This window comes from Xenopus tropicalis, chromosome 4, assembly GCF_000004195.4.
Source record: "Xenopus tropicalis strain Nigerian chromosome 4, UCB_Xtro_10.0, whole genome shotgun sequence".
In the NCBI taxonomy this organism is placed as follows: domain Eukaryota; kingdom Metazoa; phylum Chordata; class Amphibia; order Anura; family Pipidae; genus Xenopus; species Xenopus tropicalis.
In genome coordinates, this window is record NC_030680.2 from 127,116,689 (window position 1) to 127,139,381 (window position 22,693).

General features: G+C 43.2%; 1 long non-coding RNA gene across 1 annotated transcript; it reads left to right on the top strand.

The window, feature by feature from the left end:
- Nucleotides 1-6: 6 nt before the first annotated feature.
- On the top strand, nt 7-14,304 carry LOC116410459. The gene is made up of 3 exons (XR_004222429.1): nt 7-552; nt 9,215-9,420; nt 14,156-14,304. It is a non-coding gene; the product is annotated as an uncharacterized LOC116410459 (long non-coding RNA).
- The last annotated feature ends 8,389 nt before the right edge of the window (nt 14,305-22,693 follow it).

A 22,693-nucleotide genomic window follows, 5' to 3' on the forward strand; every position in this document is an offset into this window, starting at 1 on the left:
CAGCACATGATGCACAGATTCCTAGCCCCGCCCACCGCGACTCCAGACCTCTGAGTGAGGCCGCAGGAAGGATGTGTTTGTGGGTTCGGGGAACAAATGACACAAGTTACACGGACTGCACCCAATTCCCCCCCTATTTAGGAACACGTGATCTCGGCACCCTCTCACTGCTGGGGAGCAAGAGGAATTTATTTTCCCTGGTCATTGTAGTTACACCAACACATGAACCTTGTCTGCAAACTGAGTGAAAGTTATTCAGTGTTTTTATATTAGAATGAAATGGCCCGTGAATATTAGCCACTGTTTGCCTCAAAATAGTTGTGCAGCCAGGGTTAGAGGACATGGGATGAAACAAAAGTTGGTACCGACTTGTTAGGCTGTTATTGGTGGGTTTGCTACTGACTGCTGCTACTCACCATTTACCCAGGGTGGGGCGCTGCGTCTATATTCCTACATATCACTGCGCCACTAATGTTTGTCCTTCCACTAGGTATCCCTAGGCAGAGAAACCAATGGCAGAGCAAGAAGAGGTGCATTGGTCTGGGGTACAAGGTGAGTGGTTTTAGTTACAGGGGGGTGCTTATTAAACTGCCACTACCCAGTGTTTTTTTAGTCTTCTTTATCTAAACAGGGCAACATTTGAATGAAAAGCTACATTTTACTTCTTAATCCCCCCCCTGCCGCCAAAAAAAGTCTTCAGTGGGTCCTAGCACGCCCCACAACACCCACACACTCACCCACTCATGTTCCCCCTGCCTGGTCACACACCCCTATAACAACCCACTCATGTTCCCCCTGCCTGGTCACACACCCCTCTAACAACCCACTCGCTTTCAGGTAGGAGAGCGGCATGGGAGGGGGGACCATCCATCCCTGATCCACTTCTGATGCTGAAACTCTTTGCCCTACCATAATAAATGAGCCCTTAGGCTGATGTCCCACGGAGAGGTTGAGTCACCTGTGATAGATCTTACCACCGGCAACAATAGGAGTCACTGGCAGAAAGCCCTCTTGCAGGCAACTTTGCACGACTTCAGAAAACAAAGAGATGCAAAGGGCTTTTCACCAGCGACTCCTATTGTTGCCGGCAGAAAGCTTTTTCGAAGCAGTTTATTGCTCATGATAGCAGTTATCTGTCACGGGTGACTCAACCACTCCGTCGGTTCTTGTCCTTAAGCAGCTGCTTGATATCAGATGTAGGGGACAGTAGTGGGACAGAGTGCAACACAGAGTATTAATCGAATAGAAAGTCACACTTTCCCTATAGAACATTTGGGAACTGTGAATAATACAAAGTAGTATTATACTGAGGTGTAACCCTAAAGGGCTTATTTACTAACACTGGCGTCCCTCAGTTGCTAGTAGCAGCCAATCAGCAGTTTGTTGGGATTACTCTGTTTATAAAATGATTGGTTGCTATGGGTGACTGTACTGCTAAAATGTGCCTTCCAAGGGCACCTAAAGACCTGCAGCATTTTTGTCACGATGGGGCCCAGGGCAAATACCTTCTCTGCATTACTGTAAACTGGCCCTGGCCCTGCCATAGTCACCCAAGGGCTGCTGTCTTTATTGTTATTCTCAGCATTTTGACTGCATTCCCTTGCGGGGTGTAGGTCAGTCGAGTTAACTTTGCTAGCTTGTTCCCTACTGATGCTGAAGGTTTTCCTGCACAATAGGATTAGCTGCACATTAAATATATATGCATCCAGGATGTCAGCGGAATAGGAATTTGTTCCTCTGGGCCCTATACAATATTAGAAATGGTTCTTGGGGCCCTGACAGTGCTCCATACACTTACCAAATGTTCCCCACTAATGTCTGCCCTGCACTCTATTCCAGGTAAAGCTATGAGCCAGGCAAAGACTAAAGATAGCCATACACGGGCCGACTATAGCTGCCGATATCGGTCCCTTGAACCGATTCGGCAGCTAATCGGCCCGTGTATGGGGAGAGCAGAGCGGCCTGGCCGACCGATATCTGGCCTGAAATTGGCCAGATCTCGATCGGCCAGGTTAGAAAATCTGGTCGGATCGGGGACCGCATCGGCTCGTTGATGCGGTCCCCGATCCGACTGCCCCATTGCCGCCCACATAATCCGATCGTCTGGCCCCAGGGCCAAACGATCGGATTATTATTTTTTTTACCTAAATGGTCCCCGATATCGCCCACCCGTAGGTGGGGATATCGGGGGAAGATCCGCTCGCTTGGCGACATCGCCAAGCGAGCGGATCTGCTCGTGTATGGCCACCTTTACTGTGTAATCCATCTGATAACTAAAGATAAAATAACAAAAGAAGAGTAAAGCTGATACCTCTGTTGGCCAACTAAAATCCTAGTTCCTTCTTTAACTTCTTATCAGCAATCTTAGTTAGCCAATAGAGGTCCCAGCTTGATGCCACTTTTGTTATGTTCATATCAGATGTATTGCCTTTTAAGGGCAATGGCAGACGGGGAGATTAGTCGCCCCGGGACAAATCTTTGTTGCCGCGGGCAACTAATCTCCCCGCAATGCCATCCCATCGGCAAGAATGTAAATCTCCAGTGGGATGGCATACACGTCGCTACAATTTGCTGAAGTTTCCTTAGGGCTCTGGTACACGAGGAGATTAGTCACCCGAGATTTACATTTTCGCCGGTGGGATGGCATTTTGGGGAGATTAGTCACCTGTGACAAGGGAGATTTGTCGCGGGCGACTAATCTCCCCGTTTACCAGAGCCCTTAAGAGGAAACTTCGGGCAACTTCAGCAAATCGTAGCAACACTTATGCCATCCCACTGGAGATTTACATTCTTGCGGTTAGATTAGTCGCCCGTAGCAACAAAGATTTGTCGCGGGGTGACTAATCACCCTGTCTGCCATTGCCCTATCTGCACCATATCCAGAGAATATTTCAGTGCAAATCTCTGCCCTCTGGTTGGGCCCCACATGCTCTGGAATAGGTTCCATGTGAACATAAGTTATCCGGGATGTAAACAATGGACTAGAGGCTGAAGCCATGATAATAGTAGGAAATTGGCAACTGTGACCCCTGCCCCTTCTACTCATTACAGAAATTGCACAAAAACAAAAGTAACTTTATTTGGCTGATATTAGGCAATGCAGAGCTGTCAACCTTTTAGGGCTCTGGCACACGGGGGAGATTAGTCGCCCGCGACAAAACTCCCTGTTCGCGGGCGACTAATCTCCCCGAGTTGCCTACCCCTGCCATCCCGCCGGCGAACATGTAAGTTGCCGGCGGGATGGCACACGCGGCGGGGCGATTTCAGGAAATCGGCGAAAAAGACTCGCGAGTCTTTTTCGGTGATTTGAGCGAAATCGCGCCGCCACGTCTGCCATCCCGCCGGCGACTTACACGTTCGCCGGCGGGATGGCAGGGGTAGGCAACTCGGGGAGATTAGTCGCCCGCGAACAGGGAGTTTTGTCGCGGGCGACTAATCTCCCCCGTGTGCCAGAGCCCTTAGGGTGAAAACACACTGAGCTACTAGTAGCAGCTACTTTTTCATGGCTACTAAACTCCAGAAAAAACCCTGCCATAGACAATACTGAGAATTACCTCTGCTTAATCACACGTAGAGACAGTTATCAGTAAATGATCAACATTGTCTATTTTAGTAGCTATGACAAGCAGCTATTTGTCATGGTTACTAAATGCCAGAAAATACCCTGCCATTGACAGTACTGAGAATTGCCTCTGCTAAATAACACAAGACAATAATCAGTAAATGTACAGTATTGTCTATTTTAGTAGCAATGACAAGTAGCTGCTACTAGTAGCTCTGTGTGTCTTCATCCTTAGTGTGAGTGGCAGGGGGGAAATTTTTCCTGATACCGATGTCACACACATGTACAAAATCACAGCCAAAGCTGAAAAATTTTACTTGCACATGTGCAAATGCACGTGTGCCCAGAATTCGCCGCAGGACTTTCGGAAAAATCACGAGAATGCTGCTGGGGGACAGGAGACTGGGGGTAGACCCACCAAAATCTGGTAACAAATGGGGGGGTTAACAGCTCTGACAATGTCTAGCTAGATGGTACAGAGCACAGGGCACATGTGACTCTAACACACAGGCTGGGCCTTGCCTAGAGGGAAAAGTGTGAATGAGAGTTGTTGCGAAACTCTACCACTCCACTGCCAAAGGTAGTAGTAATAAGTAATAAGTAGTAGTAATAAGAATAGGATGCCAGAGGTTCTTTGCAAGTAACTGGAACTTGATTTATTTGTTCAAGACAAAGCAAATGCAGGGTAAATACTCCCAGCAATGAGGCAGTACAGCAGAATATCAGGTGCAGTCAATATAAATGCAGAGTGTTGTAGCACCAGTGTGGAGACAAAATAAGAAGGTAGAATGAAGTCCCAAGGGTTTCTAACTTAAATGGCCTGGATCCCTACAGCCGACTTGCATCAGGGGCTTAATACTAAACCTGAATTCCCTGTCGCAACTGCAGTCCCTTCACTTAGGCAGCAGATCCTTGGGAGAGCTACTCCCACTAATTTCTCCTTGTTGGAGCACACAACTGCTCTTCCTAAATAATCCTGAACCATCTCATGTTCCTAGAACGTGCTCTCACAAACAGATAACCTATACACTGACTTATCCTCATTCATGGGGTCCCTGCTCTCCAACTTATCTCTAGAGTTATGGCTTTCCTCAGGGCCGGAACTAGGGGTAGGCAGAAGAGGCAGCTGCCTAGGGCGCATTGATTAGGGGGGCCAGGCAGAAGCCTCTGCTGCCTACCACTAGTTCCCCTACTTTGCCATTGCCCCCGCCGCTAATGACAAGCGGCAGGGGCAATGACCCACGGCATTGCACCTCCCCCAACTGCGCATGCGCGCCAACGGAGGGGGCGGGGCGGGCGAGGTGGCCGACCGGGTTGCCTAGGGCGCCCGGATGGCTTGGCCCGCCCCTGGCTTTCCTCTAGGGCTCAATGTTTTTGGTCTTAGTTGGTCCAGGTTCCCTGGAACACAACCTTCTGATGGAAAGAGAAAGACCAAAGAGGAAGTGCCCACCTCCTACCAGACACTATATTTACAGAGTGCAGAAAGTGCTTATCCCATCTAAGGGCCAGTAACTTCACATATGTAAATAGGAAAATTGGTAACATGTACTTCTGTATCATAACAGCAAAACTAGAACGTGGTAGGTAATAAGTCCCTAGGTATTGTTAAAGGAACAGTAACAACAAAAAATGAAAGTGTATAAAACTAACTAAAATATAATGGGCTGCTGCCCTGCACTGGTAAAAGTTGTGTGTTTACTTCAGAAAGTCTACTATAGTTTATATAAATAAGCTGCTGTGTAGCCATGGGGGCAGCCATTCAAAGGAGAAAAGGCACAGGCACATAGCAGATAACAGATAAAACACCATTGTATTCTACAGAGCTTATCTGTTATCTGCTATGTAACCTGTGCCTTTTCTCCTTTTTTCCAGCTTGAATGGCTGCCCCCATGGCTACACAGCAGCTTATTATATAAATTATAGTAGGGTTACTGTAGCAAACACACCAATTTTACCAGTGCAGGGCAACAGTACATTATATTTTTATTACTTTAAAGCTCTTTTATTTTTTGGTGTTACTGTTCCTTTAACACTATGGGTCAATACATAATTAAATAATATAAGCTTCCTTCCATTAGAAATATACTTAGGGAAACATTATTTTAAAAAACAATGAAAGTATGGAGTCCCTGTAATTCATTTCACAAATTTGGTTTAGTTCGGTTTCAATTTGACATTTATAGTTTTGCCAGTAGGTGGCACTGTCCTACAATCTATTTAATAGATCATTTCCAGAGTCTCTCTAAAGGAAACTAAAATGCCATACAGTATTCATTCTCTTATCAGGGAGCTGTATAAACATTCTAGAACTGCCTGTTACCCTGCTGCCCATTCTTCTGCTTGGCACAGTGCAGCTTATATTCTCTACAGCTCTGGGTAGCACAAGAAAGCTGTTTTCACCCTCCTGTTTGCCATTTTTAGGCACATTCCCCCCAGAACCCTAGTATCAGAACCCAGTGGCTAACCCAAGATAAAGCAGTCATCAAGTAAAAATGGGTATATGGAAGTAACCACTTTTTCTTGCAAAATAACCCTGTGCTCTCTAGGGACTGAAGGTAAAAATTCCCCACCAGTCATAGAACTCTCAGGTTTCACTGCAGAAATTGTCAGGTTTGTGTAACTGAGAGAAATTAGCAATGTATATATATAATACACAAGAGCCATGGATATGCTGTAAATTATATCCTTATAAATGGTGCTTATTGATGTCATCAGTTATAACCGGTGCTTAGAGATGTAATTTCTGTCATATGACTCAATGAAACTTGTGTATTATAATAATAAAGTACCAGCTCTTATAATATATGAGCATATTATCGGACTTCTTGGTCACTTATAATATCCTTATATTTTACAATAGTGGGTATCGTATATACTCGAGTATAAGCCGATCCGAATATAAGCCAAGGTACCTAATTTTACCTAAGAAAACTGGAAAAATGTATTGACTCGAGTATAAGCCTAGGGTGGGAAATTCAGCAGCTACTGCTAAGTTTTAATAAATACCAATAAAATTACAATAATTGAGGCATCAGTGGGGTATATGTTTTTCAATATTTATTTCAAAGAAAAACAGTAAACTAGCTCTAAGCGGAGAAGAGGGTCAACAAAAACAATATGAATACTACCCCACGCTCATTGCACATTGGCAAACTGGCAGCAGACCCGGTCCCGGAGGGATGTAAGGGGAAATAAGTATTGCTAGTGGGAGCGGGCCAGGGCACTGGAGGGTCTGGTTGCGGGTGGCCTAATTTGCACACAAAGGACAGAGGGTGCAAGTCTAGAGGGACCCATGGCACCCGACTCGAGTATAAGCCGAGGGTGACACATTTTGGGTGCTGAAAAACTAGGCTTATACTCGAGTATATACAGTACTTTTTTTTTTTTTTTTTTTTTTTTACTATATATATATATATATATAAATATCTGTGCAGACTGCCAATGTACCAGTCTATTCCAGTTTTAAAAGACTGAACTTTAAATCGTTGTTCCATACGTACTGCTTAAATTTATCTTGTGCAAAAACCCTGCTTGTGCTTTCTAAATATTAAAATATAAATGGTATATTTTTTAAACAGTACTATGTTGCATCACAAAACACATTAACACTTTTTTCAGAGGGGAAGGGGACAGGCCCGGATTTGTGGCGAGGCCACAAAGGCCCGGGCCTAGGGTGGCACAAACTTAGGGGCGGCACGCTCCCATACGGAGCAATGGGTACCTCTCCCAGTATGGGACGCTCGGCGCAGGGGGGGAGGTTTCCGTTGGTTTGCTCATGCGCAGGGGGGGCTAGGGGGGCAAAGAATGGGGGCGGCCTCGGGGTGCCCCCCTTAGAAATCCAGCCCTGGAAGGGGAGAATTGATATGCTGTGCCTTGCTATAAATTGTAGCAACAATACTGTACAGCGCTGCGGAATATGTTGGCGCTTTATAAATAAATGTTAATAATAATACTGATTTGTAACAAGTCATGCCCAATTTGTCATCAATAAAAACAAATCAGTCCTTTTTAGGATCTGTACAGAAACCAGAACACTTATAGCAAAATAAAGACATTTTAGCATCTTGGCAACAACCTGCCAGGCCCGGACTGTCAGTCTGTGGGTTCTGGCAAATGCCAGAGGGGCTGCTGTAAGATGCCATAGACAGTCACTATTTATTGGGCTGGTGGGGGCTGTTTGGGCCTCTGTGTACTTGAAATGCCAGGGCCTATTTTGAAGCCCAGTGCAGACCTGGCACCAAGGTATCCCTGCGTGACACTGGCCTCTTCCATTTCCTGTAATAATAAAGGGGAAACTTCTTCTACTGAGATGTTATTCATTAAACCAGCAATAAAGCTGAAACAACTTGCAGGCTGAGCAAAAAGTCAAACTTGGGAATATTACACCATTTTATTGCCCATGACAATAGGCTGCACCCATTTCTCAGCTATGGATGGCACGGCAGGATCTGTATAGGGAACTTGTTAAGATCAAGTTCATTGAGTGGGTGTTGCTTTCAGACAGCAGATAAACACAGCAAAGCTGAGATAAACACACTGCAATAAACAACAGGACTTAAAGAAAACATTACATAGCAACAAAGTAGATAGCACACGTCCAGCCCTTTATGATAATGTCCCATGGGTGACTTATCTCTTCCTCGGACATTACCCTTAGGGCTCTGGTACACGGGTAGATTAGTCGCCCGCGGCAAAACTCCCTGCTCGCGGGCGACTAATCTCCCCGAGTTGCCTTCCCCCTGCCATCCCACCGGCGAACATGTAAGTCGCCGGCGGGATGGCAGACGCGGCGGGGCGATTTCGGGAAATCGCCGAAAAAGCCTCGCGAGTCTCTTTGTGCTGAACAGTATATTTGTGCATCGGTGTCACAAGCTGTATGTGAGTGCATGAGCGCTTGGAGACCCCTACAGACCCTAACTGAAAACTCCCACCAAGTGAGAATGAACCAGCGAATGCCCTGATTATGGCATGATAGCAAGATAAGGGCAAATCATTTGGGGGGATAATAACACCTAAAATATAGGCCTTAAAGAGATGTTGCTGCTTAATGAATGGGCTACAAGGTGTCGGTGCCTAATGAGTGCTTTTGGGTGGTGATAAGTCAGATGTTTGTGCCTAATGAGAATAAAGGGGCAGGAGGTCTGTGCCTCGTGAGTGGACTGGAAAGCAGGATGTTTGTGCCTTATGAGTGAACTGAGGGTCAGGATGCTTATGCCTAATTAGTAGCCTGGGAGGCAGGAATGCTTGTGGCTAATGAGTGCATTGGTATTGGACTCAGGCATACTTAGGGATTTGCTGCTGACATTGCACACATTTAAACCGATAGATGATTATATTTACAGTAATAGCTAAACTTTTACTCAATGTATCGGTGCCCCAGTCAGTGAGCTCTTTTCTTGTAAAAGGATTGTCAGTTATCAGCAGTGACATCATGCCTTGCCCGCTGCCTTGTGTAATGCAAATTGCACGGTTATGTGTTGCAGAGCTGCACAGATCCATATAACCCCAGCCATTAAGGGAAAATATGTTTTCAAAGTGAGAACTTCAGCTGGGTCAGCATTCTGCCTCTTAACTATCAGATTCCCAGTGCTTGTGTTTGCAGTCCCCTGTGTGCCTGGTGCATATGTGACACTTCATTTCTCTTCTTCCTAGGCCACGGTGACGCAAGGGTTAATTGCCTCTGATTATCAAATGATTCAACAGGATAATAAACTCACTTGGGATTATGACTTACACTGGGGTCACCAGCGAAACAGTTAAACCGTTTTTGCAGCATTTAACACCCTGGGGATCCTGCTCAGTAAACATACAGAAAAGAAAATGTTGAAATTCACATCTGGAACATGTTCCACAAGTTGGTGAGTTCGGGTTACTGGTATAGTAAATCAGAAGCAGAGGGGAAGAAGGGGGAAGAAGAGGACAGGGAGCTGAAAATGAAGGAAGAGGTTAAACCAGAAGCAAATCCCATAAATGTGTCAGAGGGAAATGGGAGAGGAAGCAGATCTCTGAAACCATCCTGCTACCATCTGATTCTCTGCTCCATTAGGGAAAGGAACTTATTTGAAATAACCACAACAAACAGGGAATACATCAGCTACATTAATGTAAATGTGTTTTACTGGGAAACTGACACATAATAACACTGTTATAGGTTATCCATATAGATCTGCCATATGTAGGGCACAGGGCACCTTAGCATCCTGGCACCCTACTGTGCCCCAGTGCCCTACTATTGACAAACAAAAAAAATTGTTCATTGCCAAAATGAGTGAATTCACATGCAGTTCCAAGGGTTAGTAAATGAGTTTCAGTAGCAGATCTGTATTTTCTTTATAGACAAGCAAGGGCACTTGCCTAGAGCAGCAGCTTTGGGGTAAGAACCCACGGAGCAGTTGAGTCACCAGAGATAGATCTCTGCTATTGTGGGTGTCAAACCGCTCCGAAATGGCTTTCTACCAGCAGCAATAGGAGTCGCCGGTGGAAAGCCCTTTACATCACTTTTTTTCCCGCAAAGTTGCCTGCAGGAGGAAACTTCACACGACTTCAGATTATAAAAGCAATGCGAAGGGCTTTCCACCGGCGACTCCTATTGTTTCCAGTAGAAAGCCTTTTTGGAGTAGTTTGTCGCCCACAATAGATCTATCGTGGGTGACTCAACCGCTCCATGGGTTAAGTTATGACCCCTTGTTTGCCTATAATATCAAATGTGTTGTTTTTATAACATATGGTGAAATATGAAATTGGCTCAGAATACACAGATCTGATCACTCAGTATTGGCCAGTGCATGACCACCTTTAGGGCTCTGGCACATGAGGGAGTTTAGTCGCCCGTGACAAATCTCCCCTGTTGCGGGTGACTAAACTCCCCGATATGACATCCCACGGCGAAAATGTAAATCCCCGGTGGGATGGCATACGCGGCGTATGGGGATATTAGTTATATTGGGGAAATTAGTCGCCCGCAACAAGGGAGATTTGTCGTGGGCTACTAAACTCCCTCGTGTGCCAGAGCCCTTAAACTGTAGTTGGGTTGACCTGTAAGAACTGTAGCAAAGCCAACTACAATACTTAAATATGAAAATCTAATATCAATATAAGTGGATTATTTATTTATTTAAATAATAAAAGCCGCAACATTTGCACAAGATTTCGTAATTCATGTAAATGGATTCGCTGGTTGCTATGGGTTACTAGACCTGGTGCAAACTTTGCTGCTTGTATTACAGTAGACTGAATATGTTTAGTCAGTACATGCACTTAAAATACTGTTATAGCTTAATTTTATCATGCCCAGCTGGTCTCTTTAGTGTGTGGTGCAATCATTCTGCAGGCTACTGCAATATTCTTCAAAGAACAAAAAGAACGTGAGCGCCTATTCACTGTGATCCATATTTAATTCAATAAACAGCACTGAAATAGAACAAAGTAATCATTTTGCCTCTCTGCTGCAACAGTTCTGCCAATACACCTCCGGGCTAGCATTTGCAGTCTATCATTCTGTAACTTCATCAAAACAGTTGAAAGCCCCTAGATGGAAAAGAATGTAACATGAGGCTAATGCACATCACCAACCTACAGAAACCAGCTTCTTCCTTTATCAGTGGTATTTATGATTCATGCTCTTAATTTATAATTCTACCAGTAGAAAGGCAATAACAAGTCCTGGATTGACCCAATCGGACACCAGGAGAATCATGATTGGTCCTGCTGCATGGGGTCCGTGCTGCAGGTATTGCGTGGTGGGTGGCAGTTGTAGTGATGGGGCAGAAGGGACAGAGGAGGTGAAGGGTGGTTGGCAGTGTAGGTAGTAGGGATGGTCTCTGGAGTGGAGGGATGGTTGGTGGTGGTGGGGCCCTGTAGGTCAGGTCCTCCAGATGCCCCCTGAGTCTCTAGTCTGAAGCTGAAAGCAATAATTGCCTTTACTTTTAGACCCAAACTCTGGGCCCATGTACTCACCTTGGACAGTTTTTCACACCACTCCCTCTCATTCCATTGCAGCAATATACATGAAAATAGCAATTCCATCAGCAGGATCAGGTATAGAGTGTTTGCAGTAACTGCATGCAAGGGGGTCTAGATTTCAGTAAGTTCAGCTTGCTTTGTCTGGAGGTACTCTACTGAACCAGATAGGTACCCCTTAGTAAACCTGGCTCATTCTCCAAAGGCTTTCAGTATTTGCCATCTGCTACCTTGTGCTGTGATTGACAAGTTTCCTTGTCCAGTGTCAAATCAGACCTTAAATAGTCAAAGACAGTGCTGTCCAACTTCTGTGTTACCGATGGCCGGAATTTTTCAGGGCTACATGGTGGAGGGCCTATAATGGAAGCCAGTTTTGACCACTCCCCTTTTTTTAAACTGCACCCACTTCAAACCAAACCCATGTTCACACAAGAGCTTTTAAGACCATCACTACATTAACACACAGGCAGCATAGGGCACGCAGAGTATGGCACAAGCAGGCATCATATGGCACGCAGAGTATGGCACACACAGGCAGCATAGGGCAGGCAGAGTATGGCACACACGGGCAGCATAGGGCAGGCAGAGTATGGCACACACGGCAGGATAGGGCAGGCAGAGTATGGCACACACAGACAGCATAGGGCAGGCAGAGTATGGCACACACAGGCAGCATAGGGCAGGCAGAGTATGGCACACACAGGCAGCAAAGGGCAGGCAGAGTATGGCACACACAGGCAGCATAGGTCAGGCAGAGTATGGCACACACAGGCAGCATAAGGCAGGCAGAGTATGGCACATGCAAGCAGCATAGGGCAGTATGTGAACAGGTGAACAATGTGCGTGCTTACAGTCTGAGCCTGAGGTGTGAACAATGCTGGGGGTTAATAATGCAGGGACTAAAAGGTGTGAATGGGACAGGGGTTTACATATTTAAACAATGCAGGGGTTTACAGCCTGAATCTGAGGTATGAACAACATAGTTAATCTCAGTACTGATACCATTTAAAGCTTACACAAAGGTAAACTGTCACAGCAGCCAGACAGGTGGGGGGCCACGGGCCGCCAGTTGGACAGCACTTGGCTAAGGAGTCAGTCTGCTCCATTACCTTGCCATTTATCTAGAGGGGAATGAAAGAATAATGCAAGGGCTTGTTTCACTGATTTCAGCAGCCTTTGCAGCAATGCCAGTTTCTTCTCTTAGTTTTCATAGCACAGTGCACCTAGTGGCAGAATGCAGCATTCATTAAGCTATAGGTTGGGTTAAGGCTATATAACACAATTTAATATTACTTGACATACTATACTATTTAGGTCATCTCTGCCTGTGTACAACCTGCATCTGGTTGCTAGAGCTTCTATAACGCAGACTACAGCTACAGTAACAACAAAGTCTCCACTTAAAGCAATCTTCACCAGATGGGATTTAATTGTCAGTCTTTAATGCCAGGGGCAACCCAGAATGATTCCTTTTTAAAGATTTCATCACTTAACTTTAACTTCTGTTTATCTTAGAAATGACAATGACAGGCGGATGTCAGAACAGAATTCCTTCTTATATAGAGTCCTGGTTCTCTCCTTTTTATGAAGAAAGAGTGGTTCTCAAAAATCCAAAAGGACCCATGTTTGTAGGGGGGGCAACTGGGTGCAATATTGCTGCAATGGAATTAGAGGGAGTGGTGTGAAAAACTGTCCAAGGTGAGTACATGGGCCCAGACTTATATAAAGTCCTGGTTCTCTCCTTTTTATGAAGAAAGAGCGGTTCTCAAAAATCCAAAAAGACAAGTTTGTAGGGGGGGGGCAACTGGGTGTTGGCTAATGTCATTAGGGGTGGCACCAACCAAAATTGTCTAGAAATGAATAAAACAAAGACAGGCAGTGGCAAAAATAAAAGTACCAAAGTGCAATTATAGCCTCTACCGAATCATTCCATCAACCTGGTGCAATGTTTTCTCCAGTTGTAGTAACTCGTAGCATATAGTCAGCAGTAGTGATGTGTGGTTGGACAAATTTTAAATGGCAACAACCTTAACCCACTGTCTTCCAACCTGAGCCTGGTCCAGCCTGACACACCACAATAACTTATATACCCATGCCCAACCTGCCCATCTCTAATGTCACTGGAGGGGGTGGGACCCTTGTCAGTATATGAATTAAATGCGGCAGAGGGGTCTGAGCTGGGGAAGTTTGTTGAAATGGGCTTGGGGAAAGAAGCAATTGCACAGTGGGGAGAATCCTGGGCACATCACCCACTAACAACCTGCCCAAAAAAATCAGCCCAACCTGCAAGCCCTGTGGGTTCCACAGGTTCCACCATGTTAATAACCCATAGCAATCAATCATATGCTTGTAACCAGTAACAGCAACCTGCTGATTAGAGGGGCATGGGATGGGTTTTGGCCCAGCCCATGCCCCTCTAATCAGCAAGTTGCTTTTACTGGTTACAAGCATATGATTGATTGTTATGGGTTATTAACACGGTATCCCAGTGGGCCAGTCTGACCCTGTTACTAAGGAGCTTTGATGACTTTGGATTGCTACCAAAACCCAAAACATGAGGTGTAGTTTTTTTCTTTGTTGAGCTTCAGTTCTCCTTTAAATATTTCTATAACATTTTGGCTGCTCTTTTTCTAGGTACTGTGATGGATCATTGGAGATCACTCGAGTACTTACTCCTGAATCCTACTGCTGAGAAAGATAAGCGCTGTTGGCTGACAGCAGGCATTCAAGCAAAACAGCTGTGCGAAAAACTACTCTTGTCAAAAATGGCGTGAAAAATGTTATATTAATTGAGCTTGTCTGAGCTGTGGTATGTGTCACCATGGCAACATGTACATGGAGCATGACTAGGAGAAAAAAAGGGGGTGGCCCTTAATTATGATAGCTCTCCCCCAGTGGGAGAAATCTCATTTTGTTCTTTTGTACCGGTTCTATGGTATCCAAGGACATGGCTGGAGTATCGCTGCAAAAACAAATTGACTTTAGCTCAATATTTTGCACAGGAAAGCAAAGGATGGAATCTGAAAAATGTCTCCATGATTCCCAGGGTCTGGGCACACAGTGGGTAAATTCCTTCCATGCTGATGTGCCTGTTTATAAAACTGAACTGATATCTTTCCATTTCACTGTATGAAGCAGTTTATTGGCATGGTACAATGATGGTACATTAGGCCCATTTATTGTGGTGGAACTGACACAAATGAATGTCGTTCTGCCCTTTCCCCCTGCAATTGCTGTAATTCCCTCATTATGGCAAATGCCTTCATTGTGATTCACACACATAGTAACATAACCGTAACCCTTAATGCCTGGGTGCAGGAGTTGCAGGCTACCCCCAATCATCTGATAATGGGGTAAACAGGGAAAACGATGGGCTACAGCATTCTGAAGTCCTCCTTTCGGGCTCCAGGCACCCTGTTTGCACCCTCAGGCCCCTAGGACTGGCCCTATGTCTACCACTGACTACATTTCAATTACTCACAATTAGGCCCAAACTATTCCCCCAAGGGTCCAATAAAGCGTGCCTGTGGCAGCTTAGAGCAGCCCTTCTGGCATTTACCAGAATGACCCGATTCAACCAATAAAAGCTGAAGATATGCTGCTGAGATGGCAGTTTGGGAAATATTGCGCAGAGCTCATTTGTGGTCTTAAAGGGATTCTGTCATGATTTTTATGGGGTACTTTTTATTTCTAAATGACACAGTTTATATAGCAAATACTTTACCCTACCATTTAAAATTATATTCTTGAACCAACATATGTATTTTTTAGCTGTAATATTGGTGTGTAGGCACCATCTCAGTGCATTGTGCCTAAGTCTGAGCTTTCAGAAGGAGCCAGGGCTACACATTAGAACTGCTTTCAGCTAACCTATTGTTTCTCCTACTCCCATGTAACTGGAGGAGTCCCGAGCCAGACTTGGATTTCTTACTATTTTGTGCTATTCTGATACCTACTGGGAGCTGATATCTTGCTCCCTTCCAATTGTTCTGCTGATCAGCTGCTGGGGGGGGGGGATATCACTCCAACTTGCAGCGCAGCAGTAAAGTGTGACTGAAGTTTATCAGAGCACAGGTCACATGGCTGTGGCACCCTGGGAAATTAAGAATATGGCTAGCCCCATGTGAAATTTCAAAATGAAATATAATAAAATCAGTTTGAGTTTTTTAAAAACAGATTTCAATGCAGGATTCTGCTGGAGAAGCTCTATTTACTGATGTGTTAAAAAAAATGTTCTCACACTGCAGTATGAATAGTGACATTTCTAATAAAGTGGCAGAAATTAAGGGGCATTAAAACAGATTAAAACAATTGGCACTTCACCATGAAAGCTTTTCAGCTGCAATTACATTATAGTTACATTAAATATACAGACAGATGCATGTACATATGTGTGTGAACCCTATTCAGCAATAATAAAGGACTGCATTCCGCACACGTGCTAGAAAAATAAATATAAATGATGGTTTCTTTTAAACTTCCCATCACATTCCAGGATATTTAGGGTCTCAGTGAGAGCCCAAAAAGTTGAAATAAACCATCACATTTATTTATTTCATCTTTCAGCACAGTCTTGGGAGTGCCACCTTTGATTTTTATTATACTCATGTTATATTATTTTAACTAGAATCCAATTGATTAGCTTGTTACTGTATTTCACTATATGTGTATATATATATACAGTATATATATGTGTGTGTGTGTATGAAGGCTGGGGTATGGGAGCGGATGCCCCCCATGTTCAGACTTGTCTCAGCATGTTCTACTGATTGCTCCTGATGGGTACATGAAAGTAGATGGAAGTAGTGAAGTCAGCCGTGATTGCACAAAATGGTTTGACCAAGGTGCGCATAGACGTCAGCTGAGATCAAAAGAACATGCTCTATAAATTGATTTGGGGGGGGATATGTAGTCATTCAATCTGGATTTTAGAGCTGAAAGGGTTTTTTGTTCTGCTAAAATTCATTGTCGGCAGTTAGTGTGCTGTGCAGGCCAGGTCCCTGGCATGACAAAGGCAGCCTTTGAATTTGGCTTTTAGGATCCTGACTGACAACTGGCAACAGTGAAGGGAGGGAGCAGACAACAGCAGCCATTTCATATGCCTAATATTCTGAATTATTTTTATATACATTACAGCCTTTGTCTGATTGCTAGGCCTCCATCTGCAGAAGAATAACAGGGTGTTTATTTTCATTTGAGGCATGATAACAAAAGAAACCCCTTTGGAACTTATTCATCATTTAAAGTAGCGTGTATGTGTGGCCTTGGTTCAGGTCCAGACTGAGACCCAAAATAGGCCCTGGCTATGGAACAATTACACAAAAAATGAAAATGTATCAAAGTAATTAAATGTTCATGTACTGTTGCCCTGCACTGGTAAGGGAGATTTGTCATGCGGCGAATAATCTCCCCGTGTGTCACACCCCTAAGGTTAAAGACACACAGAGCCACTAGTAGCAGCTACTTGTCATGGCTACTAAAATAGACAATACTGATAATTGTCTCCGCCTGTGTTTTAACAGAGGTAATTCTCAGTATTGTCTATGGCAGGGTATTTTCTGGCATTTAGTAGCCGTGAAAAAGTAACTGCTACTAGTTGCTCTGTGTGTCTTCACCCTAAAAGTTGTGTGTTTGCTTCTACTACTACTTCTGCTGTCACAGGGGCAACCATTCAAAAGGAGGAAAGGCACAGGTTACGTAGCAGATAACAGATACACTCTAGAATACAATGGTGTTTTATCTGTTATCTGCTATGTAACCTTTCCTTTTTTCCAGCTTGAATGGCTGCCCCCGGGGCTACACAACAACGTATTTATATAAACTATAGTAGTGTTCCTGAAGCAAACACACCAGTTTTACCAGTCAGGGCAACAGTATGTTATATTTTAATTAATTTAAAACACTTTCAGTTTTTGGTGTAAATTCTCCTTTAATATGAATGCATTTGGTTACAACAGCGCTACCTGATGATCACTTTCTGAACTTGAAATAGTGAAGGAAGTTATGGAGGAGAGAGAAAGAGGGCTGATCTGATGTTCTTAAATGGCAAGGAAACACATTTAGAAACTTCAGATAACTTTTATCTCCTCTTTCCTATCCAGAAGAACATCCCTCTATCCCTATTTCTTTCTCCTGGCAACTTCCTTGACAATGTCCTTGACTACGTCATGTTCTGAAATTGACCAGCAGGTGGCGCTGTTGTAATAAAATGCATTCATATTAACAGTACCTTGACCCTTAATATCTTGCAAAAGTGCTTAGAATAGTACTCTCATCAATTTGTTTACACAAACTACAGATTTATAATATCATATATATATAATATAAGGCACATTATTGACATTTTGGTTTATAAAATTAACAGTCTACATAGCAACGTAGAAAGAAAAAAGCATCCTTGCAAGGTTGGTGGTTTGGTTTCAGGGTTGGACTGGGGGGTGCAGTGCCCACCGGGGCTTCTGCCTCAGGGCCCCTGCACCCCCAATGGCCCCTGCTGCCTTCACACACACACCCGCAGGAGCCTCAACACCCTCCGACCCCCTCCGCTGAGCGCTCCTAAATTAAACTCACCTGCGGCACGTCGGGGGAGGGAGACAGGGGGATCGCAGGAGGGCCCTGGGAACGACAGCCCAGACCGACGATGTTTGGTTTACATTGTTTTTGGTCTTATCCTTAATTGTATGCCTCAGGGATATCTTGACCTAGACCAGATACATCAGTTGATCCAGCTTTGCCAGGTACCTGGAGCTTTGGAACACAGCAGGCACAAAGGGGAAAGTGCAGGGAACTGCTATTAGAAAAGGATGTTCTTTCATGAAAAGGCTTGATTTATATGAAATAGTGTGTGATAATAGTGTGGTTAACCCCTCCTACCCCTAAACAGCGATGGCCCAGCTGGGAAAGATAAGTCAGTGGCCTCTGTACAAAAGAATGGCACAGCCCATTTACAGCTCCAACAAAGGGTTACATACATACATATAGGCTGTTTTATGTTAGACTTGCAATGTTAATGGGTATAGTTTCCCTTTAAGATACATAGGAGTGATTCCCTGAAATCATTAACAAATATAAATGAGCTGGTTAAACATCAGTGCGGTATTGAGGGAAGCCTCAGTGATATTGATAATTTCCATTTTAATTAAGGAGACACAAGACACACATCAGGGAGAAATTGAATTATTTATACAGTGGCTTACTGGGAACAAGACAAGTGTGGCTTGAGTATATATGGCTGAATGGGACATCTGGTGCTGGAAATAGATGTTGTCTGTGACCAGTCCCAAGGCTGACTGAGAAGGGACAAGTCTTGTTTAACTGAACATATTCTAATGGATCTTAGCTGGAGTACTCACCACTTTCCAGATTTCTCCTCTGAGCTCTTCCCCACCCATGTCCTTTGGGTCATGGAGTCAAGACTTCTTTGTGCAATAATACACACATATATACATACCTGTATGTGCAATAATACACACATATATACATACCTTTATGTGCAATAATACACACATATATACATACCTTTATGTGCAATAATACACACATATATACATACCTTTATGTGCAATAATACACACATATATACATACCTTTATGTGCAATAATACACACATATATACATACCTTTATGTGCAATAATACACACATATATACATACCTTTATGTGCAATAATACACACATATATACATACCTTTGCACACACACATACATAAAACTGTAGCTCTTTTCAGGAAGAAAGCCAATCCCCTGCAACACAGACACTAACCATTATTACATGGCTGCTGTGTACTGTTCCTTTAAGCCATTGATAGTTAAATGACAATGTCTGTATTTGGACAACTCATTCCAGAAATAAAGGTTTTCAGAAATTAGCTGCAAGGCTCAATAATCAACAGAGAAGGAACAGTGAAGCTATTTTTGAAATAGAGCCAGTTTGCATGAATCCTAAACACTTGCACATTAGGGAATGTTGAGCTTGAAATAATGAACATATTTTAATTATTACACACAGCAGGCATTTATTACAGTGATAAGAGAATTAGGGCAGATGAAGCAGAAATACATTGCACCATAAATATTTATTTAGTATGCTGCATCTGGCACCACATGCCCTTTATCAATGTGGTTGCCACCTAGCAGGTATTTTATTGGCTCAACCAGAAAAATTTGACTTCACTTAGTAGTTTTTACTAAGGAAGAAAATTATGGAAAGGACAACAGCAACACTATTTATTAAGCATGACAAACACATGGTGTACTTATTAAGGTCCCAGAAAAGCTCCATTTAGCATTGCCTACAGCCACATATGGTTCCCTCCTATTTATAACATGGATGCTTAGCAATGTATCATTTCTCCTTTACTGCAGAAGTACTAGCTTAAAGTAAGGTTAATGTTTAATTAAATACTGATGATTTCCTAGTACTATTATTACTCTAGAGCAGTGATCCCCAACCAGTGGCTCAGGGGCAACATGTTGCTCCCCAACCCTTTGGATGTTACTCCCAGTGGCCTCAAAGCAGGTGCTTATTTTTGAATTTCTGGTTAGGAGGCAAGTTTTTAATTGCATAAAAATCCAGTGTAATTGCCAAACAGAGCCTTCTGTAGGCTGTCAGTCAACACAGGGGCTATCAAATAGCCAATTATAGCTCTCATTGGCACCTCCAGGAACATTTTTCATGCTTGTGTTGCTCTCCAAAACTTTTTCCATTTGAATGTGACTCACGGTATAAAAGGCTGGGGATCCCTGCTCTAGAGGTAAAGTAAGGGTAAGTATGCCTTGATTTGCAAGCATTATATTCATTAGTATCTGGAGAGGAAGAAGGCAGAGAGCAGGGTGTATGTTTCCAAGCTACAAACGTTAGACTAGTGCTTCCAGGTTACTGCTGCTGCAAGCAATGGGGGCTTGAATTTGGAAGTAGATCCCTATTCTGTTTAAATCAATGGAAAATGTGGTATTTAGCAGGAAAGTGGGTAAGCGGAGCTTTTGTGTATTCCAAGACAAAACATTCACAACAAGTAAAACCAAATTTGCTAAGGGGGCAATATATTAGGTACCTCCCCCCAAATAAATTAAATTGTTACATTTTTGTCTCCAGGCTGGTGCCCTTTAAAGAAAAAAGATGAGTGTTGTATTAGATGCCTAATTAGTGCAGCTAATGGCCTGCTGGAAAACTATTGTATGCCGAGGGTAAACCAGTGGGTTTCGGGTCGGCCTATGCAACGCTACTCTGAATGTAGAATTAATGGGTTAATTTTGCCTGTGCATAAATGTGCAAGGGAAGGTGAGCATACTGTTAATCAGTGGTGAGAGATTGTACCATATCATTAACATTCCTGTTTATGTTGCAGAATGTATTGCCTGTCTGTAGAACCTGACTATACGCTCTATGAAGTAAATGAGACAGATAACCTTTAACACTGAACCATTACCTCAGTAAATTGGCTTCTCGCTCTGTGATCATTATTTTCAACCTACTGAAATGACTTTTGCATACCTTCCCTATATACCTTCTCTATATACCTTCTCTATATACCTTCTCTATATACCTTCTCTATATACCTTCTCTATATACCTTCCCTATATACCTTCCCTATATACCTTCTCTATATACCTTCTCTATATACCTTCCCTATATACCTTCCCTATATACCTTCCCTATATACCTTCTCTATATACCTTCTTTATATACCTTCCCTATATACCTTCCCTATATACCTTCTCTATATACCTTCCCCATATACCTTCCCCATATACCTTCCCTATATACCTTCCCTATATACCTTCTCTATATACCTTCCCTATATACCTTCCCTATATACCTTCCCTATATACCTTCCCTATATACCTTCCTTATATACCTTCCCTATATACCTTCCCTATATACCTTCCCTATATACCTTCCCTATATACCTTCTCTATATACCTTCCCTATATACCTTCCCCATATACCTTCCCCATATACCTTCTCTATATACCTTCTCTATATACCTTCCCTATATACCTTCCCTATATACCTTCCCTATATACCTTCCCTATATACCTTCCCTATATACCTTCCCTATATACCTTCCCCATATACCTTCCCCACATACCTTCCCTATATACCTTCCCTATATACCTTCCCTATATACCTTCCCTATATACCTTCCCCATATACCTTCCCCATATACCTTCCCCATATACCTTCTCTATATACCTTCTCTATATACCTTCCCTATATACCTTCCCTATATACCTTCCCTATATACCTTCCCTATATACCTTCCCTATATACCTTCTCTATATACCTTCTCTATATACTTTCCCTATATACCTTCTCTATATACTTTCCCTATATACCTTCCCTATATACCTTCCCTATATACCTTCCCCATATACCTTCCCCACATACCTTCCCTATATACCTTCCCTATATACCTTCCCTATATACCTTCCCTATATACCTTCCCTATATACCTTCCCTATATACCTTCTCTATATACCTTCCCTATATACCTTCTCTATATACCTTCTCTATATACCTTCTCTATATCCAACAAAACTGGACCTCTAAAGGCTGAAGAGTTCATATGCTGAGGATTTCCCAGTTGAACTGAAGAAGCTGCTCGGATGAGTAGTGAAATATCTTCAATGATTACTTAACAAGTCCAGTTGCTTTAGATTTATTTATACTAGATATTTTAAAGGGAAACTATACCCCCAAACAATGTAGGTATGTATAAAAATTTATTGCATGAACTAGCTTATAGGTATATGTAAAACCCTGCTTCATCTAAATAAACCATTTTCATGATAATATACTTTTTAGTAGTATGTGCTATTGGGTAATCCTAAATAGAAAACTGCCATTTTAAGAATTAAGGGCCGCCCCCTAGGATCATAGGATTCACAGTGCACACAAACAAGCCAAGGCACACATACATGCTAGGCCCCATCAGCCAATTAATGGGCAGAGTTCTGCCTTTTACTCCCACACTACTTCCTGTTACAGTCAGAGCTGCATTATTTCCTGTCAGCTGATCCCTGAGGGAGCACACAGCCCATCACTAAATGGCAGCTCAAGGGAAAGGGTGTAAAAGGACAATATTTATTAATATATATATTCCAGTTTGGTGAGATTCTTTAATAGGTCACTTAACATAATATAAACCACCTGTTGGTTAAGTATTCAT